Source organism: Sycon ciliatum, chromosome 4 (assembly GCF_964019385.1).
Source record: "Sycon ciliatum chromosome 4, ocSycCili1.1, whole genome shotgun sequence".
Taxonomy (NCBI): Eukaryota; Metazoa; Porifera; class Calcarea; order Leucosolenida; family Sycettidae; genus Sycon; species Sycon ciliatum.
In genome coordinates, this window is record NC_088646.1 from 26,941,109 (window position 1) to 26,951,086 (window position 9,978).

The following is a 9,978-nucleotide window of genomic DNA, read 5'->3' on the forward strand; positions in this document are numbered from 1 at the left end:
CAGCTTGTTAGTGGGATCTCGGCCTCGCACACAAATCCACACAACATGTTACTGCACTGAATGCATTCCCCCGATACACTTCGCATATATACTCATTCTCTTGATGGTACCGTACTCTTAATGGTACGGGACAGGTACGGGATAGCGTCAGGTATGTCGATGGCACAAACAAAGATACGGGATAGCAAAAGGCGTGACACAAACAAACAAACAAACAAACAAACAAACAAACAAACAAACACCAAATTAAAGCTGTGTGGACCCTGGCTAGCGCCAGACGTTACTGAAGTAACGTCTTCTGCATAGCTACGGGAATTAAAGCTGTGTGGACCCTGGCTAGCGCCAGACGTTACTGAAGTAACGTCTTCTGCATAGCTACGGGAACGAGAGAGCTTGGAAGCTCAGGGCCCTACGCTATGCTTTTATGCTTTTTTGCCTAGCTCATCGTACATGTTTTAAGAACTGATGGAAATGTCTTTTTCCGTGTATTGGCCACATCACTGTATTGCAAAAACGTTTCCACATTTCACGTCAAATTTGAAATCGATCGGTATTTTTGCTCTCACATGCATCCATTGCTCAATCATGCATCATTTGCCTATACGACAAACTTTGGCCTGTGATTTACTTTGGCCGGTTGATACCAAGCGGCGAAATCAGCGAAATTAAATCGCCATCGAAAATTAGTTGATTTTAATACAGTAATCGGATTTTCTGGCCTTTTTGTAGTAATACATGTACATTGACCTGCTGAGCCAATGACGACGCCGAATGCATGGTTGCCTGTGGAGCACATTACATAACTTTACAGTCTCCTAAAATACGTATCCTGTCCGACGGCAAAAGAGGCTGCAGATTAAAATTTAGTTTTTCTGCGCGTCGACAGGATGTCTGCGACGCGAAAGTTCAGCTCGCGTTATTTGGCTCGCACGTCGAAAAATCAACGCGAGTGACCTGCTGCTCACGTCGAAATTTGGACATTACATAACTTTACAGTCTCCTAAAATACATATCCTGTCCGACGGCAAAAGAGGCTGCAGATTTAGTTTTTCTGCGCGTCGACGGGATGTCTGTCCTGACGTTTACTGGGACCGGCGCTGACTCTGCCGATCACGGGCGTTCTGGACTTGACGGGATGTCTGTCCTGACGTTTCCTGGGACCGGCTTAGACTCTGCCGATCACGGGCGTTCTGGACTCAACGGAATGTCTGTCCTGATGTTGCCTGGGACCGGCGGACTCTGCCGATCACGGGCGTTCTGGAGTCGACGGGATCTCTCTTCCGACGTTTCCTGTGACCGGCGCTGAATCGCTCGTTCACGCTTATTTTGGAGACGACGGGATCTCTCTTCCAAAGTATGTTTATGGTGACGCATCCTATCACCTATTCGGCGTCTATTCTAATTTAATTTCCTCCTCGTCTCCCTATTTCTTTCCAGAATCTCCCTCTACATCAGGGAGTCGTATACATAATTCGACGAGTATTGGTACGGTACGGGACAGATACAGGAGCCCGCAAATATTGTGGACAGCTTATGTACAATCCTGTAGAGCCTTTGTAGTCACAGATACGGGACAGATACGGGACGGATACGGGATAGCTCCAGCCGTGACACAAACAAACAAACAAACAAACAAACAAACACCAAATTAAAGCTTTGTGGACCCTGGCTAGCGCCAGACGTTACTGAAGTAACGTCTTCTGCATAGCTACGGGAATAAATATTATTCGAACTTTTGGTGGTGGTGATATTTCGCGAAAATCTATTTCGAAAAAGAAAACTTGTGAGGTTTAGCAATGCGAAATGACTTTTTCTCGAAGTTATTTGAATCTTATAGTACCGTACCGTATATGCAGCCAGGTCAGTCTCAAGCAGGGGGCTGTAAAATTACTACTCCCTGTAGTCAAATGCGTACCGAGAAAAGAGAAAGTTACTTTCGCAAATCACTGCAACTTCGCGTCCAACTCCAAGTATTAAGGCTGTGTTTACATGAAGCGTTTCAACCCGGGTTGAGTTCGACCCGGGTCAGATTTCAACCCGCCATGTGCACAAAGTGAATGGCGCGTTTACATGACGCATTGCGCTTGACCCGGGTTGAAATTTCGCCCCGGGTTGATTTCAACCCTCCCCCCAAGGGGAGGGTTGAAATCAACCCGGGTCAAGAAAATCGTACAAACGTACTTCTGTGCGTATTATTATTATTATTATGACGGATAACCCAAAGTTCATACATGTCACGTGCCTGTTGTCAGGTCGTTGCTAGCATTAGGCCAATCAGAGCAGCACCGTACCAGGGCATTATCAGACGATAATGCCCGGGTACGGCGTACCCATGCCCATTAGGAATGACCCCAGGCGTACTACGTACGCTGGTGCACTGCCAAATATGCACCAAGCCATGCCTTTTGGGCAGTGATCTGGTACATAATCGTGGCAGTACTCCAGCGCACTTAGAACACATGGGACCATTCCTAAGGACACCACATGCACTCGCACACACCACATAGAACGAAACTACTTACGTGCACCGTCCAAAACATTTATATTTTACTAGCAATGTCGACATAGGAGAAGTAACAACGTGACAATAGCACACAGCATGTCCTTACCATGCACTACTAAATTCAAGTCAATTGAGACGAACAAGTCAACAGGTGAACATGCATCACAAAGTTACCTATCTGGAAGAGATCAGATTGTATCTCGAACTCCTACAAAATATACAGTTACATCTACATTGTACTTCAAATGTACCTAGCTACATGATTGTCCAGTGTACACATGGACCTCAAGTAAACTGAAAGCAATGCGAACAAAATCTCAGATGTATGTGAAAAAGTATCATTGTTCCAAATAAGAACACTTACAATGTACCCTCAAAACTAGTCTAATTACTAGTGCCCCTTGGTCAAGGATGTTTGCGGCCAACGTTAACGCCAAAGCAGCAGCGAATCAGCTAACTTCCATACCGCCCAATAGGCAACACTAACACCAAAATGCAAAGACATATTCCTGGAACTGCAAGTAAATCTGACACAAAACGTTCTATCATTCCACGGAGAAAGCTCCTTCCGATCTTGTTCGACCCTTCATTCATATGACAGCTGATTGGAACCTTCCTCCTCCCTTGACCATGTTTACCTTATTTGTCTACAACTAGGCACGTGGCATGTATGAACTATAATAAACACATGGTGCGTCGTGCATTATGGCTGATTGTATGCCCTAGTGCGTAGCCCTCGGTCGTGCACCGTAGCCCGCGGGCCTGTGGCCCTTGGGCTACGGTGCACGACCTCGGGCTACGCGCTAGGGCATTAATCAGCCATAATGCCCTTCGTACCATGTGTTATTATATACGTAATGGTACCTAAATCAGGGGGTGTCTCCGGACCAAACACAGAGCAAGGAGCTCAGCCAGCAGAAAACGTCAGAAAACAAATAAACAAAAACAGGAAGCCTGGGATGTCAGCCGTACTTGCAGGGTGCACTGGACAACAGCAGCACATGCACATGCGACGGGAAAAATAAAAATATGAAGCATCGGATGTCAGAGAAGTACGTGCAGGAGTGCGCCAGACAACAGCAGCACATGCACACGCGACGGGAAAAAGAAAGAAAAACACAGTTTAAAATCCAGGGATCCCAGCAATGTCGTAACAGTACTGAGAGAAATTATTATTATTATTATTATTATTATTTATTAAATTTTTAATAGGGCATTCCCACAGGCCTAAGGCCTTCTTACGGGGTACCCTATATGTTTTTGTATAGATGAGCGGAAGTCTGATAGCGTGGAGCAAATACGAACAGAAGCAGGGAGCGAATTCCAGCGATCTGCACCTAAGAAGCTTAATGCGTACAAGCCATAGCGGTTATTAGCCGGGGGAAGAGCAAGAGACAGAGTAACCTGCGAGCGGGTGATTGACGCTGTGTGTGTGGCATTGACTCTAGTCACAAAACAGTCTGTTAAGAGCGGGCTGCACACCTTATGTAATGATCTGTAAATAAGTACGAACAATTTGAATCTCAAACGTAAGGAGATAGACGCTAGGTGGTATCTGGCTAGAATAGTAGAAATGTCACAGAACCTTGGATAACCAAAAACAGTTCTAACTGCACGGTTGCTGAGGCAAGTCAAGCGATCTTGTTGCCCAGCCTGCAGACTGTGATAAAAAGCATTGGAACCGTACTCCAGTTGAGCCTGTATGAACGCGCAGTAGAAGGTTCTCTTTGCATCAATTGTTAGACGGTCACGGATTCTACGAAACACAGCTAGCTTGTCGCCTACCTTTCGCTCAAGGGCACTGATGTGGTCAGCGAATGTCAGGTGCTGGTCAAAGGTCATACCAAGGTACTTGACGGTGGTCGCTGGTGGAATTGAGACATTGTCAATGGTTAGTCGGAGGGAGGAGCATACTTTTTTCGATCTGGAGTGGAACACAATGAACTGGGTCTTGCTGGCATTCAGGATTAGTCCTCGTTCACTGAGGAAGTCCCTGATACGACACACATCTCGGGCCAGTTCTTCGGTAGTTTGTTGTAGGTTGCGGCCTGCTAGGTACAGGGCGACATCGTCAGCGTACTGGCGCACCATGCTGGAAGATGCTGCCGAGGGCAATTTGCGTACAGATAGGTTAAAGAGCACAGGTCCGAGGGTGGATCCCTGAGGAACTCCCCTGTGAGCTTCGTACAGTTCACCTCTGGACGTACGTGTTACCACTCGCTGCCGCCTGCCTCGTAGGTAGCTCGCAAACCATTGCAGGGCGCTATCTCCGACGCCGATCTCAAAAAGCTCCTGCAGGAGCATGTTGTGATTGACCGTGTCAAATGCTTTCGACATATCAAGAAACGCTGCCACCACAAATTTACCGGCATCCAGACTTTGCTGCCAGTCATTCGCCACCAAGGCTAGCAAGTCATCGCAGGAGTGTTGTCTTCTGTAGGCGAACTGTTCAGGCGGCAGTGCTTGGTTTGCTTGTGGAGCGTCACGCACGAATTCCATTAGCTGGTCAAGGGCGCAGCGTTCTAACAGCTTTGACATTTGCGGAAGGAGCGATATTGGCCTGTAATTAGTAGGATCGCTGTGATCACCTCGCTTATGTATTGGCCGAACGTTAGTCTGTTTGTACGGAGTTGGGAAAGTTCCAGATTGTAGTGAGTCTGAAAATAGCGGAGCGAGAACAGGGGCAATCCCGTCAGCTGCAGACTTGTAGATTGCTGCGGGTACGTTGTCGGGGCCGCACGCTTTACGGCAGTCCAACCGCTTTAGGTAGAATTCTACGAGGCTTGTCGGGATGCGGTCGAAAGTGCAAAAGTTGTGTTCAGGCATCGGACCTAGTGGCAGTGTAGTGTGCGTTGTAGCGGTTGGTGTAGTTGGCGAACCCGGTGATACTATTTCGGAGAATGTAGCTGTGATGGCTTTGACCTCTGCACCTGGTTCACGGTGGATCTTGATTCGACCAAGCAGAGTGTTTAGAACATTCCATTGGCCTCTGGGGTTCTTCCTATTGTAAATAAATTCGTTCTGAAAGAATGTGGCTTGCTTGCGACGCGTGAGAAGTTTGCATTGCCGCCGCAGTGTCCGGAAGTTCTGGACTAGTTGCGGGTCAGCTGGGTTCTTTCTCATTTTCCTGTGCGAACGCTTCCTCCTGAACAACAATTTCCGGAGCTCGTCATCTACCCAAGGGGCAGGTTTGTATTTGCCACGTAGTTTGACGGTTGTCATTGGACAGTGCTTGTCCAGGACCTCAGATACGTTGTGTTGGAATAGTTGAATTCGTTGGCATGTAGTAGTTGTGGTGTCAGTGGATGTGTCGAGCAATGCGGATGCCAGTTGGTCTCTAAAGGTACTCATATCAATCGATCTAATGGGCGGCTTTCTTGTCTGGACCCACTGCTCCTTTGGGAGGGAACGTAGGGTTACTGTCATGTCAACTAGGACAAGCTAGTGGTCCGATGCATCGCATGGCTCGACTGTGCAGCTGTTCACGGTGAAGTGTCTACCTTGTGTGGCCTGAGATAGGTGGGTGTTGTCGAATGTCTTGGGTACTAGTACTAGGTCTAAGATGAATTCAGTAGGAAGTCTAGTCGGCGATATCACTATGTTATGGAGACTGGTTGTGTGGCAGAATGTCTGCAGGTGCTTGTGGTGAGGATGCTGAGTGTCTCGTATGTTCACATTGAAGTCACCAAGAACAATGGTGTGGGACGATTTTGGTGTCTGTGCTGCGATGTCATCAACAGTGTTGGTGAGTTGTTGCCAAAACGACACTGGTGTTGAGGGTGGTCGATATGTACAGATGATATTCAGTGGATTTCCATCCAACCGCAGGTGAATTGCTGCAGTTTCAATGTCAAATATTGTTCTTAGTTGACGGTACTTAAACTTATTTCTGATGTACAAGCAAACGCCGCCTCCTTTTTTGCTTGTCCTGTCAAATCTGTGGACGTCGTAGCCTGGTAGAAAGATGGCACTGTTTGTCGAGGTGGCTGTCAGCCATGTCTCCGTAACAGCAAGGATATCAATGTTGTGTTTGTGCAGAAGATAGTGAATGTCCCTAAGCTTATTCAATAGGCTGCAGATATTAATATGTGCTATAGTAAGATTAAAGAGTAATAATGTATTGCATGCATTTGAATGAGTGATACTTATCTGTGGCGTAGAGGTAGAGATGCTCTGGGGAGTGCTGCATGCGTTGGTGACAATAGTATTCTGTTGTGCGGGGACTCGTCATTGTGCAGGCTTGTCCTGAAGTAACCTCGCCAATTCAGCGTCATCCAGTGGTTTCCCTTGTGCCAATATTTTGTCGTAGGGAAGGGAACAAGCAGTGCCAAGCCCTCGCAATTGTTTAAATGTGGGAAGTACCTGTCTCCTTCGTGCCTGTTGAGAGGGAGTTAGGTCGTGGCTAACGTAAACCGGTTGACCATTGTGGCGGAGCGTCATTTTATTTCTTAGGAGAGAGGCTTTTCCAGATTTGTTTGTTTTAATGAGGACCGGTCTGGGGCGTACGTTTGTGTCCTCTCTTGACGCTTTAAGTCTCTTTTGAATGTATGAGCATGTGCAATCTCACGCAAGTCCTTTGGCAAATTGTTCCATACAGCTAGGGAATGAGAGAGAACATGGCGGCTTCGATATGGACCTTGAGCAGAAGCAAATAAGAGATAGAATGGGCGACGAGCACTAGAGCTAAGAGAGAAGTGACATGCACGAAGAAGGTGTGGATGAAACTTTATAACGTTAAAAACCAGACAGAGGGCTCCAATGTGTCTGCGCCAACTGAGGGATTCCAAACCGGCTGCACGAAAGAGCTCGGATTTGGAAGTGCTCCACTCAGCTGCGCAGCCTTTCCGGTACAGGTATCGTCTAGCGACCTTTGCCTGAAGGCGGTCCAGTGACCCGGTATCTCGTGCAGGCACGCCACAGAACCAAAGCTGGCTAGCGTATTCCGCCACAGCTACAGGCCGAACATATCCGCGGTATAAAGGGTCGTCCGTAATTATCGAAAAATTAAAAAATCCGTCCTCGTGCAAAATTGTCTCTGACCCACCCACCCGGGTACCACCTCCCATTTTTTCCCATTAATTATTTTTTGATTTTTACCGATGCCCAGCTCGAAAATAAGAACTCCTGAGTCCTGACCCCATGTTCACTGATTACACCTACATGTACATGTACATGTATGTCAAGTACTAGTACTGTAACTTAAGTAAAGTGAGTAGGTCTACCGATGGCCATGCACGTCCTACAACTACAAAAGAGTCATGTACCGGTATATCATGCTGGTGTTTGCGATCCTACACTACGTCTACAGTGCACTATACATTATAGCAATAAAAACTGCTTTATGGCAGTTTTCTAAAAAAAGTTATTGTGTTCTAGTCCATGGACCCCGTCTAAAAAGTAAGAAATTAACGAAATGTGATAGCCGAAAATTAAAATTTCACACAAAACCTCACAATAATCACAACACTTGAAATGCTGCTTTCAACACTAAACTTGTACTGGACCAACAATTGGCAACATGCATGTCATGCATGCATAGGAAAGTGGATCACGAGGGGAAAAGGTCTTCTACATGTAGCTTTTCATTCTGTGTGTGATTATTGTGAGGTTTTGTGTGAAATTTTAATTTTCGGCTATCACATTTCGTTAATTTCTTACTTTTTAGACGGGGTCCATGGACTAGAACACAATAACTTTTTTTAGAAAACTGCCATACGCTCGTAAAGCAGTTTTTATTGCTATAATTTCTTTTTTTTTTTTTTTTGTCACCAATCAATGGAATGCCCTATATCAATATGTAAATGATGGCCTTCATATCATATCAATACCGTATTATACGCATTGAGGTGCAAGCTTTTTCTTGCCGAAAATGGCACTAGGCTAGCATGTTCTTCTGCGGGGAAACATGTGAGTAGTGATGGACCGTGGTGATACATTTTTTATACAGAGGTCATTCTGTGCATGTTGCTGTAGCAGAATTTCATGACTCTGTCATAATAATAATCTAGCCTTTCAGATATTTCAGATTTCCCCACCCTGGATCAGATTTATTTGAGAAATGTAACCAGGTGCGTGTCGCAGATGTTTTTGTTGATTCTGTGTTTATAATGGTTTATAATCATGGGTTATCGTGATAAGGTCATCCTGCATCATATTGCACTGAAATCGTAATCCTGTTGATGTCGATACAACTTTTGGAAGTACTTCAATGACTTCAAACTGTTAGTCCACGATTTTCTAAAACAACACAGCAAAGGAGGAACAATAAACATGTATTAAAATGTAAACAAATACATTGCTGAGTCCGACACCTCGTTCCCACAACTACACTGATCCTGAGGATTAAAGGGGCAAGGATTATTATTATTATTATTATTATTAAATTTTTGATAGGGCAATCCCCACAGGCCTAAGGCCTTTTGACAGGGTACCCTAAAAAATGAAGAACAGAATTACGGGATATGCTTGGAGGTACTGAGAGATAAACAAGGCACTCCATAAATAATAAAATCTTACATCTTTTGGTGAGTGTGAATGATATCCAGTCGAACCTCTTTAGGACGAACACCAAGGGTATTTATTCTGTGAGTTTGTCTTAACCTATTTTATATATACATGTATAACCAGTGAATACAATTATTTCTCCAATAGACATACGAATAGATTTCTTCTACAGCGAAAGATTCTGAGCCACACCAACTCATTGACTTGTCTCGTATGAAACAAATGAGTCACTAGAGAGGTTCTGCAAAACGAAAATGCGTACAAACTTTCGTTCTACGTCATGAAGTGCGAAACTTCGCACGAACTTTCGCAATTTTGGACGCGAAACATGCAGGGAACACGAAATGAACTGTCGTAGGAAATTTCGTGAGATCGGGTCATGGCGTACGTGCACTTGGCCCGCGCAAACTACGAAAATGTGCAGAACGCAAAGTTCGTGCAATAATTCGTACACACTTTCGCAAGGACTGTCGCGAAACTTCGTTCGAATTTTCGTTTTGCAGAACTTCTCTAGTACTGAACGTTTCTTTAGCAACATGACGGCAACTGAAACAGCAATAGAGAAAGTACGATACATGTACAGCACATTCTTGCAGGTACTACAAACAGATTGCAGATCGTAATTCTTGCTTTGGCGGCACGAAACTTTATTCTAAGCAGTGCAATCTCGGCGGTACTCACAAATAATACATCAAACAGCCCAGACTCGAGTAAACAAATCCAATCACACAAGTACGAGATCTTCACGAGACGAGATTGCACCGATTGGCTTGTTTCGTATGAAGCAAACAAGTTTACTGAACCTCTCCACAATGGAGATTTTCCCTGATACCGTATGCGAATTTATTTTGCAAACTCGGTCAATGGGTCCTTGAACCTTTCCCTCCAGATTGGGAACTGCCAATGATAGTATGCCACTGACCAGTGCCTTGCTTGTAACGTACCAATGTACAATGAATATGAGTATTTCG